The sequence below is a fragment of the Schistocerca americana genome, chromosome 3 (assembly GCF_021461395.2).
Source record: "Schistocerca americana isolate TAMUIC-IGC-003095 chromosome 3, iqSchAmer2.1, whole genome shotgun sequence".
NCBI lineage: Eukaryota > Metazoa > Arthropoda > Insecta > Orthoptera > Acrididae > Schistocerca > Schistocerca americana.
In genome coordinates this window covers 123806955-123830914 of record NC_060121.1, presented here as the reverse complement: position 1 = coordinate 123830914, position 23960 = coordinate 123806955, and the positions used below count along the sequence as shown (strand labels likewise).

General features: G+C 45.1%; 1 protein-coding gene across 1 annotated transcript in view; it reads left to right on the top strand.

Annotated features, from left to right (window-relative positions):
- The first annotated feature begins 2827 nt into the window (after positions 1–2827).
- The window catches only part of LOC124607257 (tubulin polymerization-promoting protein homolog), a 126937-nt gene continuing 105804 nt past the window's right edge, over positions 2828–23960 (top strand). Inside the window, exon 1 of the mRNA XM_047139532.1 lies at positions 2828–2905. The gene's annotated coding sequence lies outside the window, so the exon portion shown is untranslated. The remainder of the gene's footprint in view (positions 2906–23960) is intronic.

Sequence of the window (23960 nt, the reverse complement as noted above, 5' to 3'; positions counted from 1 at the left end):
GTACTCAAGGTACCCTCCGCCACACACCGTCAGGTGGCTTGCGGAGTATGGATGTAGATGTAGATGTAGAATCTGTAAACAGATCCCGGCTGTCGTCATTTTGAGATGAATTAATAAATTGTTCAAAATGGTGACGGCCTTTAAAAAGACTAAAGTTCAAACGGAACGTCTATTTCGTCTTGAGAAGCGCACCAACACAGAGCATCACGCCGTCCTGACGGCCGAGACTGCACCAGTTGAGGAAGCGGCCAGATAATGGCCCAGCAGGCGACAGCTAGCCGCTCGACCACCCAGCAACTTGGCACCGGAGCTACTTGTCTCAGCCATAGTCGCACTAGTGTGATGTGCCGACCAGCTAACAAAACTCCAGAGCACTGCCACTCGAGCCCATTCGTGAATGTCTTCTCAGAAGATCCACAAACTGCCATCTCGCCACTCAGCGGCCTGTTATCCGTACGTATGTTCCTCCATGCGACGATAAATCTTAACGGCTCGTGACGTCCGGCACAATCTAATACCGATGCTCGGATTCGATCGCCTTTTCGATTGTGTGACGATGGCGAGTATTTTGCGGTACTGCGGGAGAGAGCAGGAGCACCAGCAATGCGGTAGGTTCACCGAACTCTGCCACCTCCCCCCCCCCTCTCCCCCTTCGTTTTGTCGCCGAAACCTAGTTCTCATGGTTCAGCATTCTCTCTGAGCTGTTCTCAGTTAAATTTGTGTAGCTATAGGTGAATGCTCTTTCTACATGTCATTCTGTGAATGTGTCTGTATCAGTGGAGGCTACCCTCTGTTAAATGTACGTTGTTCTGTGCTAATTATAGAACGTATCTCTTTCTGCTAGTTTCCAAATCTTTTATTTGTTGCGATTTCTACAACCTTCGCCCAGTATCCATTCAAATGAGTGGCTCCCTGCAAGTAGGGTCGTAGTCCGTGCCTTCCCACAGCCTGATACTGGGTACAATAATAGCTGAGATCGCGATGGCACATTAATATTTATCTTGTTCACCAACTTTTCAGCCGGCCGGAGTGGCCGAGCGGTTCTAGGCGCTACAGTCTGGAACCGCGTGACCGCTACGGTCACAGGTTCGAATCCTGGCCTAGGGCATGGATGTGCGTGATGTCCTTAGGTTAGTTAGGTTTAAGTAGTTCTACGTTCTAGGGGACTGACGACCTCGGATGTTAAGTCCCATAGTGCTCAGAGCCATTTGAACCAACTTTTCATTCAGGCCGCCTGGGATACGAAAACTGTGGCAGTGAGTTTAGGTTCCGTAGCACCGTGGGTTCAAAGTTGGTAGGAGAGGAAAATGTCGGGATGGAGTTCATGGTCTGAGAGGGGAGATAGTTGAAGATCTTTTGGGAGAGTATGTAGGGGGTATGTAGCTGTAGCGTTCGTGGGATGTGCTGGTAGAGGCGCGGCAGCGTGCTTGAGTTAGAAAGTAGAGGTGAAATTTTGGATTACTTGGATCGAGTTTGAGGATGGTTTAGGTTGTTCAGAGGTGTTTAATGGGTGAGAGTTGAGATTGGAACTTCATGAGTTGGTAAAGAATCCCTGTGGAGGAAGGTTGTCGCGGAGTGCATGGTGCACGGTAAAGAACATGAGAGGTATTATCGCCTACGCTATCGAGAGAAATCTGCGTTAGCTGAGCATGCGTTAGAAAACTGTCACCACATAAAATTTGACGATATCTCTGTCGTGGCTCGCACTAACGGGTTCTAGGACAGTTTAATAAAGGAAGCTATTGAAATAAAAATTACCGCAAACACCCTGAATAGAGACGGCTTGCAGCTCAGTGCTGCGTGGAATCCAGCGATCGCGCGGTTGAAGGGGGCACATCGAACGCCGACTCAAAACATGCCCATATATAAAATGTCACGGGCACCAGTGACGTCACAGCCGGCAGCTAGCGTATATAAGGGCGCACCAACAGCCCACTGGCAGTCATAACACTTGACAATGGCCAAGGAGTGCTTGGCCGAAAGCTCGTGTAGTTTTAAGCAATTGACGCGGTTGGAAACCCGAGAACATATTATTCAATGTTATCGCCGCGAGACTCTGCATTCATACATTACGCACCTCTACGGGGAGGAAACGTGGCGCAGCGTAAAACGTCTCGGAAAGCTGCGCGTCAAGAAGGCAAATTTGTTAAGTTCGCTAGCCTTCCTACTGCGCTGCCGCGACGAGAAGACCATTCCACGATTTGCTATGGTATCCCATCATATCAACACCGCTGCCACCAGGAAGATTTCGTCGTGCCAGCTTTGCATTATTACGAGAAAGGATTACCAACACAAGGCAACAGCTGGATGCAAATGGACGTGCTCTTGTGGCCTTGCACCTGCAGCTATCAAGAACACTCACAGCTTTAGATTCTGCATTCATACATGGTGCATGGTTTTCAAGGATCTGGAGGGACTAACAGAACTTGATAGGGGGGGGGGGGGGAGTGGAGATCCGTGCAACATTTGCATAGCAAAGGATAGTCGGGTGCTGGTTATGGAAGTCGCCGAAAACATAAATGAAGTGGGCCCCAAAGAGAACTTGAACTCGATGTCCGGCGAACTCAGGTCAGTTGTCTGAGAGTGCCACAGTGGCGTAGCGAACTAGGGGTCCGAGGCCGCGGCGGAGCCCGTGGTGGATGAGACGTCCTGCTGCTGCTCCGTGGAGAGGCGGAATCCCTGCTGGCGCCGCATGCCGTCGCTCAGCATCGATCAGTGGCGGCTGACGCGCCATCTGTAGGCAGAGGTCCGCAGCAGGCGGCGCCACCGACTGCGGCCCCCGCGTCACTTTTAAAAGCGGAGCCCGGCGCGCCCTCAGACCGCTCCGCGGGCCGACAGCGCGCGCCGGTGAGCCGCCAGTGTGCCCGCGCCAGCAAACCCCGCACGCGTCGCGTCCAGCAGAAAGGTGCTGCAGCTGCTACTAACTGCGCTACGTAGTCGCCAACTCACACCTAGCATTAGTTCTAACCTTAGCAGCTTCGCAGATCAGCCAGCCACCCACAGCTGTTTCGTTGTGTGGGTCGACAACCGCAGCGAACAGTATTTACCGATAGCTTGCATCGAGCAGCAATGAGAAAAAACGTAGTGAGATACAGTGGCTCCGCACTTCTATAATAGGCTTTCACAGACGCATAGTTTTGCACATTTTAAATAAATTGGTTAAAGACTGGATGTTATTGTGGGCGCCGCTGTAATAATGCACCCGGCAATTAAGCTGAGTGTGCAAACGCGCAGTGGTTTGGAAGATCGTAGCCCCGACGTGCGTTCGCGCATTGTGTATTACTTGGCCGTTTGGGTGTTTGCTGTAGATAAAGTGAAATGTCGAATACTGAGACATGAATTAATAATTACCAGCAATCCTTCACCTCCATATCATTTAAAAATCGAACTACCATCTATGAAACAGCTACAAACTACTGATTACTTAACAAATGTAAATTTTTTGTAGTTGAAGACCCATAATCGTAATTACATTGGTTTCATTAGTTTCCGATTACTGACTGGATGAGTATAGTGCGGGTAGTTTGAGATCCGTTTTAACAAAAGATAGTCTTTCACGCATCTCAATGTCTATGACGTCATATCTCCCGAGCTACAAGTTGTACAATGATATAATTTTGCCGGTATATTCAGTGGTATATGATGATTGTTATCTTTAAAATGCATTGTGAATAGAAACAGTAGTAAAGAACTAACAAATTAAAACGTAATGCCTGATGCAGAAATTCTACTGCATGAACAGCGAAAATGTAGTATGCGATAAACTATTTTCCTTTCATTATTTTGTGGGGCTTGTTGGCGAGAAAAGTTTCTTAAAGGCTTGAAGTTACGCGCAAAGTTGGTTGGAAGAAGCGAAGTGCTCTCATTCTCAGATACTGAGTTAATATAGCGTGGATAATGTGAGTACGATGATTTACGATGTCCCAAGACTTAACAGTTTTTAACTTTCGTACCTCATTTGTTGTGTTAAACCTTTAATGATAGTTTATACCTCTTAGTGAGAAGATTACTTTAAAATTCGGTCAATAATTGCTTGAAATATTGAAAATCAAATTTTTATTGTCCCTGGAAGCCGTTAGATAGGCAACCTACAACTGATCATAGCTCGTTTTAGAGTGAGGTTCAACTTTCATAACGTACATCAACTGTACACTCCTTGTGATTACTCTCGACTAGATACTACCGCGAATAAATGTCAGTTATCAAACGTATATCTTAAAATCATAATTGTAAAATATAGTAACCTGTATCCAACGGGAAGAGTTAATTAATCCCTTCAGCGTGAAGCGTGAAACAGGCGAAAATCCCGTTATAACATAACGAAGTCTGAATGAACTCGAAACTCTTAGCTTAACACTCTCACAAGTAGAAAGCTAGCTGAAGCAACTGTTCACCACACTCGTCATTTGCTGCATTGTTCGAAGGAGATACAAAAAATGTTGAAACTGCCTACCTGCCAACTGAATGCAGATGTTCTTGATCCACATGCGAGTTGATAGTCATTTTTTGCGTTGCCAACGCGTCCTTCAGATACTTGCAAGCGTCGCGTATCCATGAAGCTCCTCCGTGTATTCTGATGTCCTCCACCCACCTTCCATTGTATCATTGTCTCATGTTTTCTACCATTTATTCGTTATTCGCCTGGCAACACGTGGCGTCCCAAGCCCCCCCCCCCCCCCCCCAGCAGGGTGGCGTAGTGGTTAGCACTCTGGACATGCATTGGAGAGGCTGACAGTTCATATATGCGTCCAGCCATCCTGATTTCTGTTATCCGAGATTTGCCTGAATCGCTCCAGGAAAATTGCTGGAGGGTTCCTTTTAAAGAAAACGGGATATTTCCTTTCTCATTCTTGACACTGTCTGAGCTTGTGCTTCATCTCTGCTAACCTTTATGTCCACGTAAGGTTAAAACCTAATCTTTCTTCCTTCTTCCTTTCCGTCCCTGTTAATTAAGTCAGTCTGTCCCTCTAATACACCTTCTTGTTTTCCTGTGCTACTTTCTTTTCGGAATGTAGATTAAACGTTGTTGTGCTATTGTTTTAATCGATTTTCAAGACTACTTTTTAAATTTCTCTACTAACGTCTAGTATTCGTTATTAAAGTTTATCTGCTTTACATGCAAGTACTGTAATATCATCGTCAAAACGCAGGTGGTTCATACATGTTCGATTAAACCGCATTCCTCTTACGTTTTCTCAATTGAGATGCATAAAAAGTTCATCTAGGACTGACTACAGTAGTTGTAGTGATATGGAATCACCTTGCCGTACTCCTTTTTCAGTTCCGAATGGGAATGTAACTATTCCGTCTGACTTATATTAAGGAATCGATAATACGTCTGACAGTCGTTTACGCTCATGTTTTGTGATAATGTATTTGAAACCGAGAAAATACTTTGGGATTTCAGGAAGTAAGATATACTCTTTACGTAAGAAGAGTTGCGCATTCACAGAAGAGTGCATGTTTCGGGTGTCCAGGAAACACAGTTTTGCTGCGCTACAGATAACAGATGCATTGCAGTGTGCGAGTGAAATGGCACGGCAACTGGAAACGTAGTCCAGTTGGAAAATTGGAACTGTTAATTGGAAAAGTTAAAGTACACGTGAGAGTACGATAGCACACAGATTCACCGTGAAATTCTGGTGATGTATGGACAACTGCAATGACGCATCCAGGCGTAGTGAAAATGTGCCAACAATTTGACCAAGGGGCGCAGACGGGAAGGAAGGCCAGCGACAACGAACACAAAGGACGATGTCCACTCGCGGGGAAAGAGATTTTCCAATGATGAAGACAATAATACAACGGCTCTCGAATGACCCCATGACCACAGAGGAGATTTCTGTCGTCGAGGAACTGAACGACTGGTAAAACGTATCGACCGTTTTTACGAAGACTTGATGACTATGTTGAAAAATAGTGTCATGCATCCGTGTCACCTTGAAGTGTAGCGCAGCATTCAGTAAAAGTGACCTGACCTGTCATAATAATGTGGCACTCACTTTTAGAAGTCCCTTCGTAATGGTACCACAAACCAAACGGGAACTCTGTTAGGTGTTGTGAACTAATTAGTAAACAGCAGCAAATAAGAAGCGTAATTAAAACTTGGTTCAATAGAAACACTGTGTGTCGCAATCAGGTGGCTCTAAAATGAGACTCTGGAATGTTCTGTTGATATAAACGTTTCTTCTTATTTTTAGACAAGGATTATTATTATACACAATACGTAGTAGAACTCGGTGACCTGGAAGACGACTGTTTCTGAACCTATTGCACTGTTATCTATAAAAGTCCAACAATATCTCGTTAGATGGAAGAATGCCAAGTAAAATAAATGCTGAAATAAATAAGTAAATATTCAAAATTGAAGAAGATTACGCTAGGTATCATCAAGATTTTGAAACAAATTCAACTTGGTGCACGGAACGCGATTACGTCTATGCGTACATACAGCTGCTTTTAAAAAAGAAATAGGGACCTGCAGGATCAGCGTTCCACTGAACTCATTAACAAATTCGTCGTTATAAAAAGCACACCACAAGTTTCATATGACTTTTAAGATTTTGGGAAACAGTAATATTTTCGAAAGTGGCTGTGTAACCGCAATAAAAAAAAAGAGGGCACAATACGAATAGTTTTTTGATTGTACAATTTTCATTGTCAAACGCTAGAAAAAATTGCCAATTATACAGAAAAAATACTGTTTTTGTTTAAATATTCTGCAGTACTCTGCGAAAACTTGTCTTAAAACTCGAGAACATATGATCAGACAGATTGTTGTGGACTTCAGTCTGAAGAGTGGTTGAAACAGCTTTCCGTGCTACTCTCTCCTGTGCAAGCCACTTCATCTCCGAATAACTACTGCAACCTACATCCTTCTCAATCTGGTTACTGTCTTCATTTCTTGGTCTCCCTCTACGATTCCCCCCCCCATTTCCCTCCGGTACTGAATTGGCGATCCTTTGATGTCTCAGAATGTGTCCTACCAACCGATCCCTTCTTCTAGTTAGGTTGCGCCACAAATTTATTTTTCTTCATTCACGCCGCGATCAAATCGTCACTTCCGACACACTTGCTGCCGCGTTTGTAAATCAGAAATTTGTAATTCAGAAAGAAGTCTACTTCAGCTTGCTTCAGTGGCAGACAACAATCGGTATTTCCAGTATCAATGTCCTTTTACAAAGTTGAGAATGATGGCAGCAGTGGTTATCGCATTCGTCTCATATGTGACAACATCCGTCTTGAAACCCTGTCTGATGTGTTGGCAGAAGAGCCAACACCGTGTTGCTAGAGGAGGCCGAAATGCACGCGTTTAAGCTCACGCAGACTGGCGTGAGGTCTGAAACAATTAAAGGAGTTGAGTCTAATAAATAAAGTACGAAGTTGAAGTAATACTTAACTTTAATCCATAATTGGTGTACATCGCTCTTGACGGTACATGTTTTACGATCTCAATATAAACTGGTAATGGCGCCTTGCTAGGTCATAGCAAATGACGTAGCTGAAGACTACGGTAACTATCGTCTCGGCAAATGAGAGCGTATTTGTCAGTGTAGCATCGCTAGCAAAGTCTGCTGTACAACTGGGGCGAGTGCTAGGACGTCTCTCTAGATCTGCCGTGTGGCGGCGCTCGGTCTGCAATCACTGACAGTGGCGACACGCGGGTCCGACGTATACTACCGGACCGCGGCCGATTTAAAGGCTACCACCTAGCAAGTGTGGTGTCTGGCGGTGACACCACACTGTCCGTTCGATCTTATTTGATTTTCCGTAGTTTCCGTCCATTTTTTTTGTGAAATCCTATGGGACTCAACTGCTAAAGTCATCAGCCCCTAAGCTTACACACTGCTTAACCTAAATTATCCCAAGGACAACCACACACACCCATGCCCGAGGGAGGACTCGAACCTTCGCCGGGACCAGCCGCACAGTCCATGACTGCAGCGCCTTTGACCGCTCGGCTAATCCCGCGCGGCTCCGTCCATTTCTCGAAGCGAAAGCCCTGACATTTTTTTCTTTAATATCTTAAAAACTACAATTTCACTGGACTGGGAGGTGTATTCGGACTGGTGTTTTCAGATCTTCTTTTAGCCCTCTCTGAGTTAACGGAACTGTGATGTACCTTCATTGAAATCTTCCGTACTACCGACACATGTTAGTTTTGATGTGACGTTTTGTAGTTGGTTGTCGCAGCATGTCACCTTAGACCGTAGATCAAGTTGGCAGCACATGACATCAGTATAAAGAAACCAACGTCTCGACCAATTGACGGGCATCTATTTTATTGTAGTATTTTCAGTCCAAATTTTTTATTATGATCGTGAATACTTGTGCAACGTTTGGTCGCAGTATTGAAAAACAGAAAAATAAGTATTACATTTCATGGGTTATTTTACCGCTGTCAAAATGTTGCTAACATATTTCTCGAGTGTAAGCCATTGAATTATAGGGTAATGCTAATGAGTAATGCCGTTGCCGAGCACATGCGAATTGTCTTCGGCTTAAGAAAATTTTGTATTGTATAAATGTTACGGCTTTGTCCATAAAGGACATTGTGTATGTCTCATAAAAATATGTGCAGAAATTTATCAAATGTTAATTACACGGCCTTACTTTTCCTCTGTACATGATGCGAACATCGTACATTTCTTTTTACGTAATCAGCAATACTCGTAACATTTTTCTCGGTTATGGTGTACGAAGGAATCTTTCTAGTATTGCGTTGAAAAAGAATAGTTGTCTGACTGACGAGTAAACATAAATATGCTCCAAACATTTTTCGCTAGAATATTTTTACACAGAGGTTCTTTTTATCTAGGAACAAAACATAAATCAGATGTTGTGCTACCATTTCTGAGAAATATGTAAGGGTGCCATCTGCATCGGACAGTGGCATGTAATGTTACCGGCATGTGGAATTTTATTAATATGTGTATAAGAAAATTGATACGAAGAAGTTTCAGTCACTTAACTGTACGATTTCCTTTTCTCAACTACAGTTAATTAAAGTTTGGTTTAACTTCTATAAAAATTTAGAGACGCTAGAACAGTTTCCTTAATAATCGATGTTTTCTAAAATATTATGGTTCTTGTCTTCACGCTGTTTCAATATCTGTAGTGTCATAAAACACAAACCCCGTTTGCACGAAAACTGGGGTAAAGAATAAGAGCAGATGTCTATTCTGACGACTTCTGCAAGTATTTTTGAAACATCGACTGAGAAGAAAATTCTTCCTACTAAATTTATACTTTATTTTCCAGTTCTGTGAGGACCAGACGATGCACAATGTAGCTTAAGAGGGGGATTTACCGAAGAAAAACTAATTCTGGAAGTTGTATAAAAGTATATACAGAAAGAATTGTAAATAGAACGTTTCAAAATTTGTTACACTTTTTGCTAGATGAATATTATTACTAAAACCATGTCATTAATATCAGAAATTTTGCAAAATTTACATTTATTATAATCCTGCATATGTAATACTAAAACAGTAGGTAACTAAATGGTTCAAATCAATGCAAGATTTGTAACTGGAGTGAGAAAAACGGTATTACCGATCTTGACTACGCATAATGCGTACTGACAGGCACTCGGTCTCATTCTGTTCGTCACGTGACCTTGACATTGGTTTCAAAGCCCAGCGGGACAGTAATATTGCACATGAGCGGTCTGGATGCTTCTTTGGACTAAGCACAAAAGAACAAGACAAGAGAGGAAAAAGTGGCGTCGCTTCCCCCTCGCAGACACCAAGGAGCGGTTCCTGAAATAGACAGCTACTTTGGTAACTTGGGCTTTCGTTGGGGATGAAGGCAGAGACGGCAATTCTGCGTCTCTGCTCGAGAAACAGTCTAAGCAGTGGGATGTGGAGTACTCACCGAAAGCTTACAGAGGAGAAATGGGAGTAAATAGTACCGCCATAGTGCGTGAGAATTTTAGCATGAAAATTTTTCTTTACCTAAACCAATAAATCGCCTGTAATATTTAGCAGTTTCTCAGTTACTTGCGTATCGTTTACTTTACCTGTTGCTCTCTTCACCTTCTTGTGCTTGTCAGTAACACGCCAGTTGCCGAAATGAAGGCTCCTGGTGTATTCAAGCACCTGCTGTCCTCCGGGTAGCCGAGTTGTCAGGGGCCCATGGGCAGCGTCCAGTGCACGCACCACTCCGCGGCTAGCGGCTGCCGACGCCTTCGTAACTGTTGCCTGTTAGCGGCCTCGCGGTGAAAATCTCCCCGCGCTCCAGACGCAGCAACGTATTCTTTAAGTCGTACTTCGCTGCTTCAGAAAGTTGTACGGAGGACATTCTCACTCCGCCAAAGCTGCGAAACCGATTCTACGTAGTATGGCGTCGAAAAGTCCTTGTTAGGCTCCCGGAGCGTAGGACACCTGATGACCACTCACAGGGTAAGTAATTTCCGTAAATTACGAGACTGTAGTTTATAGGCGCGGAGCTAGCACCCGATAACCTACCAGATACGTTCAATCGGATTCAGATAAAATGAATATGGTGACCAAGACATCGTCAGTTCACTATCATTCTCCTGAAATCACTGTAGCACCATTATGGCCTTATGACACGAACAGTTATACTGCCGGAAGATGCCGTTGCTATCGGTTAAGACATCAAGCTTTGGAGGGGGGGGGGGGGGGGGGGGGGAGCGAGGTAATACAGGTGGTTCACAGTAACGTTCCCGTACTCCACAACTGTCATGATATTTCCGATTACTAACTAAAGTCCGATGGAAGCCCAGGTCAATGTTTTTCGCAACATAATACTGTCACAGTGGCCTTTGTGGCGCATATACGGTCATGGCGATCGACCTGGTATAACAAGAAACGTGATTTATCCGATCAGGCGGCGTGTTTCGATTGATCCACTGTCCAATTTCAACGATCCCGTGCCAAATGCAATCGTAATTGAGGATTACGTTGGGTCAACATCGGAACACGTAGGATCGTCTGCTGCGGAGCTCCATGTTCATCAGTGTACGCTGAGCAATGTGTCCGATACACTTGTACCTGCACCAGCATTACACTCCATCCTCACATCTGACACAGATTGCCGCCTATCCTGCTTTAGAATACTAGCAAGCCTCCGAACTCTACTTTATGTGATGTGGTGTGAATGTCAAACACCTTTTCGCCTATTCGTGGTTTCACCGCTCTTCAGACACTTTACATAGATTCTCAGGACAGTAGCACGAGAACATCCGACCAGCTTCGCCATCCGATAAGCTCGTCTCCAAGCTCAGAGCCATAAAATTTGCCCTTTTTCTAATCGCTTATGTCGGTGGTTTTCTACATTTGTGCTCCATGTCGTCGCTAGAATCATTTCCCATTCGTCTCCGATCTGCTTATACAGGGTGGTCCATTGATACTGACCAGGTCAAATATCTCACGAAATAAGCATCAAACGAAAAAACTACAAAGAACGAAACTCGTCTAGCTTGAAGGGGGAAACCAGATGGCGCTATGGTTGGCCCTCTAAATGGCGCTGCCATAGGTCAAACGGATATCAACGGCGTTTTTTTAAAATAGGAACCCCTATTTTTTATTACATATTCGTGTACTACGTAAATAAATATGAATGTTTTAGTTGGACCACTTTTTTCGCTTTGTTATAGATGGCGCTGTAATAGTCACAAACGTATAAGTACGTGGTATCGCGTAACATTCCGCCAGTGCGGACGGTATTTGCTTCGTCATTCATTACCCGTGTTAAAATGGACCGTTTACCAATTGCGGAAAAGGTCGATATCGTGTTGATGTATTGCTATCGTGATCAAAATGCCCAACGGGCGTGAGCTATGTATGCTGCTCGATATCCTGGACGACATCATCCAAGTGTCCGGACCGTTCGTTGGATAGTTACGTTATTTACGGAAACAGGAAGTGTTCAGCCACATGTGAAACGTCAACCACGACCTGCAGCAAATGATGATGCCCAAGTAGGTGTTTTAGCTGCTGTCGCGGCTAATCTGCACATCAGCAGCAGACAAATTGCGCGAGAATAGGGAATCTCAAAAACGTCGGTGTTGAGCATGCTACATCAACATCGATTGCACACGTACTGTATTTCTATGCACCAGGAATTGCATGGCGACGACTTTGAACGTCGTGTACATTTCTGCCACAGGGCACAAGAGAAATTACGGGACGATGACAGATTTTTTGCACGCGTACTATTTAGCGACGAAGCGTCATCCACCAACAGTGGTAACGTAAACCGACATAATATGCACTATGGGCAACGGAAAATCCACGATGGCTGCGACAAGTGGAACGTCAGCGACCTTGGCGGTTTAATGTATGGTGCGGCATTATGGAAGGAAGGATAATTGGCCGCCATTTTATCGATGGCAATCTAAATGGTGCAGTGTATGCTGATTTCCTACGTAATGTTCTACCGATGTTACTACAAGATGCCGCGCGGGATTAGCCGAGCGGTCTAAGGCGCTGCAGTCATGGACTATGCGGGTGCTCCCGGCGGAGGTTCGAGTCCTCCCTCGGGCAAGGGTGTGTGTGTTTGTCTTTGGTATAATTTAGGTTAAGTAGTGTGTAAGTGTAGGGACTGACGACTTTAGCAGTTAAGTCCCATAAGATAACACACACATTTGATTTCTTTTCCTTTTTTTTTTTTTTTTTTTTTTTTTTTTTACTACAAGATGTTTCACTACGTGACAGAATGGCGATGTACTTCCAACATGATGGATGTCCGGCACATAGCTCGCGTGCGGTTGAAGCGGTATTGCATAGCATATTTCATGACAGGTGGATTGGTCGTCGAAGCACCATACCATGGCCCGCAGGTTCACCGGTTCTGACGTCCCCGGATTTCTCTCTGTGGGGAAAGTTGAAGGATATTTGCTATCGTGATCCACCGACAACGCCTGACAACATGTGTCAGCACATTGTCAATACATGTGCGAACATTATGGATGGCGAACTACTCGCTTTTGAGAGGAATGTCGTTACACGTATTGCCAAATGCATTGAGGTTGACGGACATCATTTTGAGCATTTATTGCATTAATGTGATATTTACAGGTAATCACGCTGTAACAGCATGCGTTCTCAGAAATGATAAGTTCACAAAGGTACATGTATCACATTGGAACAACCGAAACAAAATGTTCAAACGTACCTACGTTCTGTATTTTAATTTAAAAAACCTACCTGTTACCAACTGTTCGTCTAAAATTGTGAACCATATGTTTGTGACTATTACAGCGCCATCTATCACAAAGCGAAAAACGTAGTCCAACTAAAACATTCATATTTCTTTACGTACTACACGAATATGTAATAAAAATGGGGGGGTTCCTGTTTAAAAAGAACGCAGTTGATATCCGTTTGACCTGTGGCAGCGCCATCTAGTGGGCTAACCATAGCGCCATCTGATTTCCCCCTTCAAGCTAGACAAGTTTCGTTCTTTGTAGTTTTTTCGTTTGGCGCTTATTTCGTGAGATATTTGGCCCGGTCACGATCAATGGAGCACCCTGTATATTTCCCTTACCGCTTCACGAGCCCACAGAACAACCAGGCGGCACTCAATCTCACGGTGCATCATGTTGTCGCGGCTCATCGGTATTATACGACTAGTTTAGACTCACTCCTCATCATCTGACAAAATTTAACAATTTAGGGTGATATAAACCACATGTCCATAGTTAAGACTACATCAAGTAGGTATTTAACACGTTGTTTGTATGCCGAATAATGATATGTTCGCGCACCAGAGACACTTTTGTACGATGAATGCTATAAGGGGCATTCAAAAAGTTTCCGTTGGGAGGCCGTACAGTCCAGAATCGATATTCCAATAAGGCAAAATCGCCGTGAGTACTGCGGCAATCAGGTTGAAGACAACCGTTATTAAAATAGTGCGTCCTGCTGCGTGAGAAAGTCCCTAACTGCCTGCTGCACATCCCGGTCAAACAGGAATCGTCGACCCTTCAAGGAACTGAAGGCGCGATAATCGCATGGGAGAGACCAAGACTACAGAGCGGGCGCTGGAGTGTCTCTCACTGGAGTTGCCGTAACTTCTGCGTTACGACATTGGAGGGTATCGCTTTATGCGTTATCATGAAGCAGCAGAACCCACAACTTAGTTCACCATTACTCAACGGAGATTTTCCACAGACATGCAGCCCCAATGCAGAGTCTTGATTATCCGATAGATTTCTGCCTGTGCAAAACAGCACGCTGGTCCTGTCTGAACGCATTTGGTACTAACGTCGACGTAATTCACCTTTGTGCATTTACCGCACGCACGCTGGAAAGACACGAATGCCACGCTAATCCCCTGCCTACATGTTACATATCCACATCACAGACGCGCTATCGTCACTTAAACCTCTATTATAAAGCGCTGCCTGATAGGAAAAGGTAGAGCATCCAGAAAGGGCGATGGGGGAGAACCGAACGAAACTTCACGAGTTGAAAGGGTATATGATGTTATTTCACTGAGTCAAATTTACGAAAACTTAGTCGTGTAAGCACACATAACGGTATGACGTTGCACTCCCTGTAGCCTGAATGCAAACACTGATTCAGCTGGAAAGGGTGTCATAAGGCTTTTGTATCCTCTCCTGTAACAAGCTGGCCCACGGCTGTTGTAACTGGTCATTCAAATCCCAGGTACTGTAACTCGGACAGAGTTGAAGTCGAAGCTGATCCAAAATACGTTCTATTGGGGACAGATCTGCGGATCTTGCTGGCTATGTGAGTACCTCAGCGCCACACAGACAGTTCATAGAGACACCTATCCTGTGTTGCCGAGCTTTGCTCTGTTGGAGAATAGCATCACGTTAGTGTCGCATGATGGCGCAGGATGACCGTCACTTATTGTTGCGCCAGTAGAGTTCCGTCAGTCGCTACCAGACGTGACCTCAAGTCATATCCGATGGCTCCCCATACCATGTCGCCTGGACTAATATCGTTATCTCTCGAAAACATTTGAAGAACGGGTCCATTCTCCAGGGGTAGCGCAAAACGGCGAATCAACGCCGAACACAATGCGACGCCGTGAATCAGCAGTCCGTGTTTCCCAGTCGTGGCACGACTCCAAACGCAGCCGTGTGTGCTGTGGTGTCAACGGCGGCCTACGCACGGGACGATAATTCCCTGCTTCGGCGGGTGCTAGTCTCTGACCAAAGATGCGGGACGACATAGACTTTTATAGACAGTCTGTTACTTCTACTCGGACGGCAGGCGCAAGTACGAAGGGGTTACGATGTGCTCAGTACAAGATACGGCGACCCTCACTTCTTACGGCCAGACCTTGGCGACGAGTAGGCCTGCTCTCGTGTCCCACGCAGTCCAACACAGCGCAGCTATCACATCGGAATGCCCACAGATCTGGATATTGAATGATTCCATCTTTTCTTTGCCATTTGCATTGTATAAATTATATTCTCATCAACTATGTAGTGACAAATTATATGGAACCATTTTAACAATTGTTAAGCATTCAATTCGCTGTAACCTCAGAGAATTCTTTATATATTATGTTCTTTATATTATTATTTTTAAAAAAAGCATTAACAACTCTATACCAATAAGACTGTAACAATGAGAAGTCTTTGCTATTAGATTCAAAAGCATACGACCTACCTTACATTTCAAGGATGTGGGTTACTCTGTACTGTTAATGATATAAATGAAATGAAAAAAAAAATGATTCCATCAGCTGGCCACATGGGAGACCCACAATGTGACCCTTTCAAACTGTGTCAGGTGCTAATAAAGCGGTCTCACATGAGTACTTAGCGCCTCCGTGACCTTCACAGTGTTCACACATCTGTCGCCGTTCACGCACCTTATACACTCTATCAGGCCTGCTGAAAACTTTAAAGATGAACGACGCTAACGCACTCTTTGGCTTCAAATGGCTCTGAGCACTATGGGACTTAACATCTTAGGTCACCAGTCCCCTAGAACTTAGAACTACTTAAACCTAACTAACCTAAGGACATCACACACATCCATGCCCGAGGCAGGATTCGAACCTGCGACCGTAGCAGTCCCGCGGTTCCGGACTGCAGCGCCTAGAACCGCACGGCCACCGCGGCCGGCTCTAATGCACTCTGGCAGCTATTCTAACTATGACAGAAAATTGCAGTTCTTGTCATTTACATACCAGCCGATGCTGTGTACACGTGCCGGCCGGGGTGGCCGAGCGGTTCTAGGCGCTACAGTCTGGAACCGCGTGACCACTACGGTCGCAGGTTCGAATCCTGCCTCGGGCATGGAGTGTGTGATGTCCTTGGGTTAGTTAGGTTTAAGTAGTTCTAAGTTCTAGGAGACTGATGACCTAAGATGTTAAGTCCCATAATGCTGAGAGCCATTTGAACAATTTTTTTGTGTACACGCACGAAATTACGCTAACATCGGACCATGTCTTCTGAGTGCTTCACTTTTTTTCCTCTGGCAGTGTGTCTTGTGCCAACGGCCTTGCCGCAGTGGTTACGTCGGTTTCCGTCAGATCACCGAAATTAAGCTCTATCGGTCAAGGCTAGCACTTGGATGGGTGACCATCCGGTCTGCCGGGCGCTGTTGGCAAGCGGGGTGCACTCAGCCCTTGTGAGGCAAACTGAGGAGCTACTTGACTGAGAAGTAGCGGCTCCGGCCTCGGAAACTGACACACAGCCGGGACAGCGGCGTGCTGACCACAAGCCCCACCATATCCGCATCCAGTGACGCCTGCAGTCAGAGGATGACACGGCGGCCGGTCGGTACCGTTGGGCCTTCATGGCCTGTTCGCGAGGAGTTTAGTTTTTAGTTTAGTGTATCTTGCGCCGGTGCTATACCATCTACAGCACTCCAAAGCGACAAGAGTGTTCTTTTAAGGGGAATAATTAATGCGTATTTAGTATTTACTATACCAGCGTTTTTTATCTTTATCAACTTTAACTAGTAGGCTGCAGATAAAAATTTAAAGGAAGTAAGTAAGATTGTTTTTTAATGTCCGATCAATGACGAGACCAACTGATGCGAAGCACGAGCTGAAACAGGTGGAGAATTGGACAGGAAATCGGCTTTTTTTTTTTTAACCATCTTAGCCTTTAGCCATCTAGGGAAGCCGCGTAACACCAAAATCTGGATCGTCAGACAGGTATTAGAACCACCACTCTCCCGAATGTGAGTATAGCCTCTTACCGCTCCCCCATCTCGTCGGTGATCGCAATGTGGAGCGGGCAAGTTACCATTAAACGATGACAGTACCAGCAGCCGCTGCCAACAATGTCCAGTTCTCCCTGCGCTGTCACACAACTAGCCATCGATTACTACAGACAACAGAGTGAGTGTAAATTCTTTGCCTGTATAAAAAACATGTATGACTAAGGAACTGTGCTAAGTACAACTACACAGTTTGTTGCAAATGTCGGCTTAACCCATACAGTTTCTTACAGGTACACTTCCACATGTGCAACGTTTGTTGCCCATAGAACACTTAGGCGATAATCAGTTTGTCTCCCATGTATTTGCTAACATCTCTTCAATCACCCCCACTACAGCATCTCTTATTCGTGTCTTAAGAATCTGCACACGGGGAACTGTTGAAATGAACACTTTATTCTTAATGAGCCGACCGTTGTGACCGAGCGGTTCTAGGCACTTCAGTCCGGAACCGCGCTGCTGCTACGGTCGCAGGTTATGGTCCTGCCTCGGGCGTGGATGTGTGTGATGTCCTTAGGTTAGTTAGGTTTAAGTAGTTCTAAGTCTAGGGGACTGATGATCTCAGATGTTAAGTCCCATAGCGCTTAGAACCATTTGAACCATATTCTTAATGTAACACCACAAAAAGTCGAGAGGTGCTATGTCTGGTGAACGTGGTGGCCATGATGTTCAACACTGTCTTCCAAACCGTGTTTCCAGACAGGTTTTATCCAAGAATTTCCGAACAAATAACCTTCGGTGCGGCGGTGCACCACTCGTTGAAACACCAGCGATGTAAAATTCCAACATATCCAGGTAAACTATTGCCGTAATGGTAAGCTTAGCGAAAAAAGAAAGATCCAGTAATTGTGTTGTGCGTTCACTTTCGGGATGTCCCTTATCTAAAAACAAAAACAAACAAACACTGTCCGAAGAAGCCTTGGAGACCGAACGGTACCGACCGGCCACCGTGTCATCCTCACCCTTAGACGTCACCGGATGTGGGTCTGGAGGGGCATATGGTCAGCACACTTCTCTCCTGGCCGTTGTCAGTTTTCGTGGCCATTGCCGCTACTTCTCAGTCAAGTGGCTCCTCAATTCGCCTCACAAGGGCTGAGTGCACCCTGCTTGCCAACAGTACTCGGCAGACCCGGACGGTGACCCGACAGCTCTTAACTTCGGTGACCTGACGGGAACTGGTACGAGGGTCGGTCAAAAAGTAATGCCTCCCATTTTTTTTCTACTTAAAGAAATTAAGTTAAGTGAAAAATTTGAATTTGGCGCCATTCCTCAAACCTTCTTCTGCAATCCACTGCAGTAGTAACTTTCTGTGTCAACAGGTGGCAGCACAGCAGAAGTTTGTAAGATGGCCGACATCGATGTTCGTTTGAGACAGCGTTGTGTGATTGAATTCTTGAATGCAGAAGGGGAAACGCCCATACACATTCATGAAAGACTGAAGAAGGTGTATGGTGTTGTGACAGTGGATGTCAGCACTGTTAGACGATGGGTTCGTCGTTGTAAGGAAGCTGAAGGGCAAACACCGTTGACTGACGAAAAGCGGAGCGGCAGGCCGGTGAGTGCAGTGACTCCACACAACATTCAGCAAGTTGATGACATCATTCGTGGTGACCGTCGGGTGACTGCAGATGAAGTGTGTCGCATTATTTCTCTTAGTAAAGGCAGTGTGATCACGATTATTAAACAATTGGGGTACTCAAAAGTTTGTGCACGGTGGGTTCCAAGAATGTTAACCGATCAGAATAAAGAGGCAAGGAAAACAATAGCCTCCCAACACTTGCAGCGCTTCCGTTTGGAGGGAGATGAGTTTCTGAAAAAAATTGTGACCGGGGACGAAACATGGGTGCATTTTTTTGAACCCGAATCAAAGAGGCAGTCAATGGAGTGGGGTCACACAAGCTCGCCGAGGAAGAAAAAATTCAAAACTGTGCGATCGGCAGGGAAAGTTATGGCAACAGTTTTCTGGGATACAGAGGGTGTGATTCTGGTTGATTTTTTGGAGCAGGGATGCACAATAAATTCTGTTCAATACGTCACAACCCTCAACAAACTTAAAGCACGTCTTCAGCGAGTTCGTCCAACAAAATCAATGGCAGATGTTCTTCTTTTGCATGACAATGCAAGACCACACACCAGTCGTCACACCTCTGACGAGATTGTCAAAATTGGATGGGAAGTTTTGCCTCATCCCCCATACAGCCCTGACCTGGCACCATCAGACTTCCATCTGTTCGGGCCACTAAAAGAAGCTCATCGTGGGATTCATTTTGAAGATGAGGAGGCTGTCAAAACATCCGTGTGTCAATGGCTTAGGAAGCAGAGCTGTGATTTTTACCGTGCTGGGATACATGCCCTTGTTCAAAGATGGACCAAAACTGTAGAGATGGGCGGAGATTACATTGAAAAATGACAAAATGATCCTCAATGTTGTGGTTTTCAACCTATGTAATTGCATTTAAATTTCCTGACAATTAAACGTAGAAAAAAAAATAGGAGGCATTACTTTTTGACTGACCCTCGTATTACCACTGTGGCAAGACCGTACGCTGCTGTTATGTGCTGTACCACATTCTGGTTCTTCGACACCCACATCCGGACATTACGGTAGTTTACTTTCCTGGCGGTGTGAAAGTCACTTTATTGTGAAGACGAACATTACTAAGGTAGTCATTGTATGCATCGATTCGTACTAGCAAGTTCGTAGCAAACTATGTGCATCTGTGTCCATCACCTGGCTGCAAAGCTTGCAGGAGCTGTTCTTGGTATGAATGGAAATTCAGCCGTTTTTGTGAAAATTTTCACCTCAGTGCTCTGAGATATGCCCGTTTCACTGGAAACATGACGCATCGAATTTCGAGGACTGTGTTGTACGGTATCAACACTGTCCTCACTCACTCCAGATCTACTGCGTCTTGGCTTCTCACCAACACTGCCAGTCTCTTTTAACTTCTCATATCATCCTTCGATGCTCTTCACATCAGGCGGATTTCAACCAAAGGCACTTCGGAAGTGCCACTAAACTGTAGTAGGCAACTGTATCTTGTTCTGCAAATGTTTTGAACTGTATATTTGTCATCCTGCACAGTACTGAGTAAAATGATGTTAATGGTCTAAGAACACTGTACTCGATAATGGCATGAAACAATATGTCATCCTGTACAGTACACTGCAAAAAAAGTTAGGGGTGTAAGATGATTGTACTCGGTAATGACGTAGAAGCCGAAATGGTACACAAGAAATATGCACTCAAATGGCCGTGTATTCTTTCAAAAAATGTAACAGGCGACTGTGTTTCATGAAATCACAAAACACATTGCGCGTTTCCAGAATGAGATTTTCACTCTGCAGCGGAGTGTGCGCTGATATGAAACTTCCTGGCAGATTAAAACTGTGTGCCCGACAGTTTTAATCTGCCTGGAAGTTTCATATCAGCGCACACTCCGCTGCAGAGTGAAAATCTCATTCAGGAAACATCCCCCAGGCTGCGGCTAAGCCATGTCTCCGCAGTGTCCTTTCTTTCAGGGGTGCTAGTTCTGCATGGTTCGCAGGAGAGCTTCTGTAAAGTTTGGAAGGTAGGAGACGAGATACTGGCAGAAGCAAAGCTGTGAGGACCGGGCGTGAGTCGTGCTTCGGTAGCTCAGTTGGTAGAGCACTTGCCCGCGAAAGGCAAAGGTCCCGAGTTCGAGTCTCGGTCGGGCACACAGTTTTAATCTGCCAGGAAGTTTCACATTGCGCGTTCTCCTGCACAGACGCTGTTGTGACAGCAGCAGTCCTGAACTACGCGACGTGAACGAGAGGGAGAGAGAAAAGAACTTCTATTGTAGGGGCCGCCCTCTGCCAGGCTGGAAACCCCTATTAATTCGTCAGGATGCATACGAGGAACTGTGCGGGCGTCGTTACACACAATAAATCAATATTCAAAATTACTCCATTTATTATTGAAAACACGAGTCGTTGCTGCTTCTTTTACATCGACTGGCGGCTACGATATCTGAAGAATCAACTGAATCCACTTGCGGACCAACGGCTGACGATCACGCTGCATCAGCTTGGAGTGGATGTCGGTGACACCCTGGTACAGCGGTTTTGTTTCTTGCTGGCGAGGTATTATGCGCCGTCGGAGGTGGCGGTGACCACGATGTGTGCGTTTTTGTTCACGCGCTGTTTCGGTGAGTACTCAGACCTTCCCAGGTCATTTCCCGCGTTGTCCCCTCAGTTGGACCGCGATGACGGATCCCGTGTAGCCGTGCCAAATGCTGCACCTGGCTCGCCGGTATAGTGGGCCTTCAGACCTGTGCGAGCTTGGAGCTTAGAGCAGCTTCTGTCCCGGACCGAAGTCTTGCTGGTAGACCCTCGGTCTACCCATCAGCTTTGGCTGCTCTGCTGACGTCAGTATTTGATGCTGGACTTCTTCAGCTGTGGCTTCGTATCGCTGATCATCTCGTAGGGCAGCAAGTGCAAGACCAACACTAAAACAATCTCACACCGTACCGTAACCAGAGAACCGAGTGCGAACGACATGATAGCCACAGGTCCTATTAAACGTGTACGGAAAGGTAGTGGGGGCGGAGTATTTATGTCTCCTAGGAGAGGTTCTGCTCTACGACGACGTTCGTAATGACGGAATTGATTCTGCTCTTCCTGAGTCGTCAGCGGAATTCATTTCCGCTACATTTGTTTAACTAATTTGCTACGGGTCCTTTACTGCTTAGTCAGTTCCCACTAGACGTTGTTGGATCCTACCTAGTGTCCCTTATGTGCGGAGGTGGGTCGGTCTGCATTGTTCTCACCACGTTCTGTTGAGCTGCTCGCAGTCCGTCCTAAGAGTGTCCAGGTGGCTGTTTTCCCGACCCAGTAATGGTGTTGAAATACTTATGCTTCCTGGTTGGTGGCTGACAACTCTCCCTTGTGATTGTGTAACGCCAGCTGTTCCAACTTAGAAAAAAATTTGCTCTTACGTTTCCTTACTATTTTTTAAAATTGGTTTAGCTTAAGAAGGACCACTTGAAATAACATATATATTCTTTCTTTTCTCCTTTCTTTCTTTCCAATAATTTTTCATAATTTCCCTGTGTTTTTCGCTTGTTTCTTCTGTCCATATTGTACCTGTCTTTTTGTTTTCTCCTGGGAGCCCTTGAAACCTTAACTTTTGCTCTGAACCTTTCTCTTTCTATTTCTTCCTCCATTATTTCCGTTTCCGTCAGGTCTTTTATCCATGTCGTTGATGTTTTGAGGTTTCTATCAAAGAAGTTAAAACTTCTTTTTGTTATCATGTTTTCATCTATCCTTTTTAGGTGTCCATAGAATGCAACTCTTTTCCTCCTCATCGTGTCTGATATTGCTCTGTTTCTTCATAACCTTCTTTATTACTTCTTAATTTGCATTTCCCATTCTCGTATATTTGACCCAAGATTTTTCCTGATTAATTTCCTTTCTTTTCTATTTCACCTAATTGTTTGGCTGTATGTAACAAAAGGCTCTCTGACGCATAAAGTCATTCTGGTTTAATGACAGTATTATAGAGCCAAAGTTTTCAAAAATGGTTCAAATGGCTCTGAGCACTATGGGACTCAACTGCTGAGGTCATTAGTCCCCTAGAACTTAGAACTAGCTAAACCTAACTAACCTAAGGACATCACAAACATCCATGCCCGAGGCAGGATTCGAACCTGCGACCGTAGGGGTCTTGCGGTTCCAGACTGCAGCGCCTTTAACCGCACGGCCACTTCGGCCGGCGCCAAAGTTTTGCCGTTAGGGAAATAGAGTTACTGTTATACAGTTTTTTTTTGTTAATTTAAAAGCCAGCTCCATTTTACTTTCCCTTTCTAGGTTTGCTTCTTTTCTAGCGAAAGAGTATGCTGTCAGAGCACATAAAAACTTCACAAGTCAACCTACCTTTTGCAAAAAGAAACCCACATAGATATATGGAAATATTTCATAAAAAGCTTTCATAGTTCCTTAGAAATAGATTCTTGTAAGCAGGGAAAGATTTTACGCTCAGCCAGCATAACTGGCCGAGCATGCAATATCTGAAGCCCAGTAATCTGAACTGGCACACTCAAGTAATAGGCTGAAGCAGTTGAGGTTGGCGAGTTTGAGTTTGAGGTCTCGTTTATTTGCGTGGCACTTCCGACAGCCGAGCGCTAAATGGGTCAAACTGCTGCTAATGATCCTAACCGAGTGGGAGTTGGCGGCGCCGCCCAAGTGCACCAGGAAGTTCTCATCACGCGACTCTGGCGGTCGTGCACGTCACGCATCTTGCAATCTGTTCTGAGGACACCGCAGCAGGAAGCAGTCCGAAAGGAGCTACCTAGGAAGGTAGTGAAACTAAGAGCTGCGAATATTCAAAAGCAACTGGAAACGTCTACATCTACATTTATATTCTGCAAATCAATGTACGAGGTGCATTCAAGTTCTAAGGCTTCCGATTTTTTTTCTCTGGACTGGAAAGAGATAGAAACATGCTCATTGTTTTAAAATGAGGCCGCGTTCATTGTCAATACGTTCCAGAGATGGCAGCACCGTACGGCAGATGGAATTTTACCGCCAGCGGCGAGAATGAGAACTGTTTTAAATACTTGAAATGGCGACGTTTTCCTTACTTGAACAGCGTGCAATCATTCGTTTTCTGAATTTGCGTGGTGTGAAACCAATTGAAGTTCATCGACAGTTGAAGGAGATCTGTGGTGATGGAGTTATGGATGTGTCGAAAGTGCGTTCATGGGTGCGACAGTTTAATGAAGGCAGAACATCGTGTGACAACAAACCGAAACAACCTCA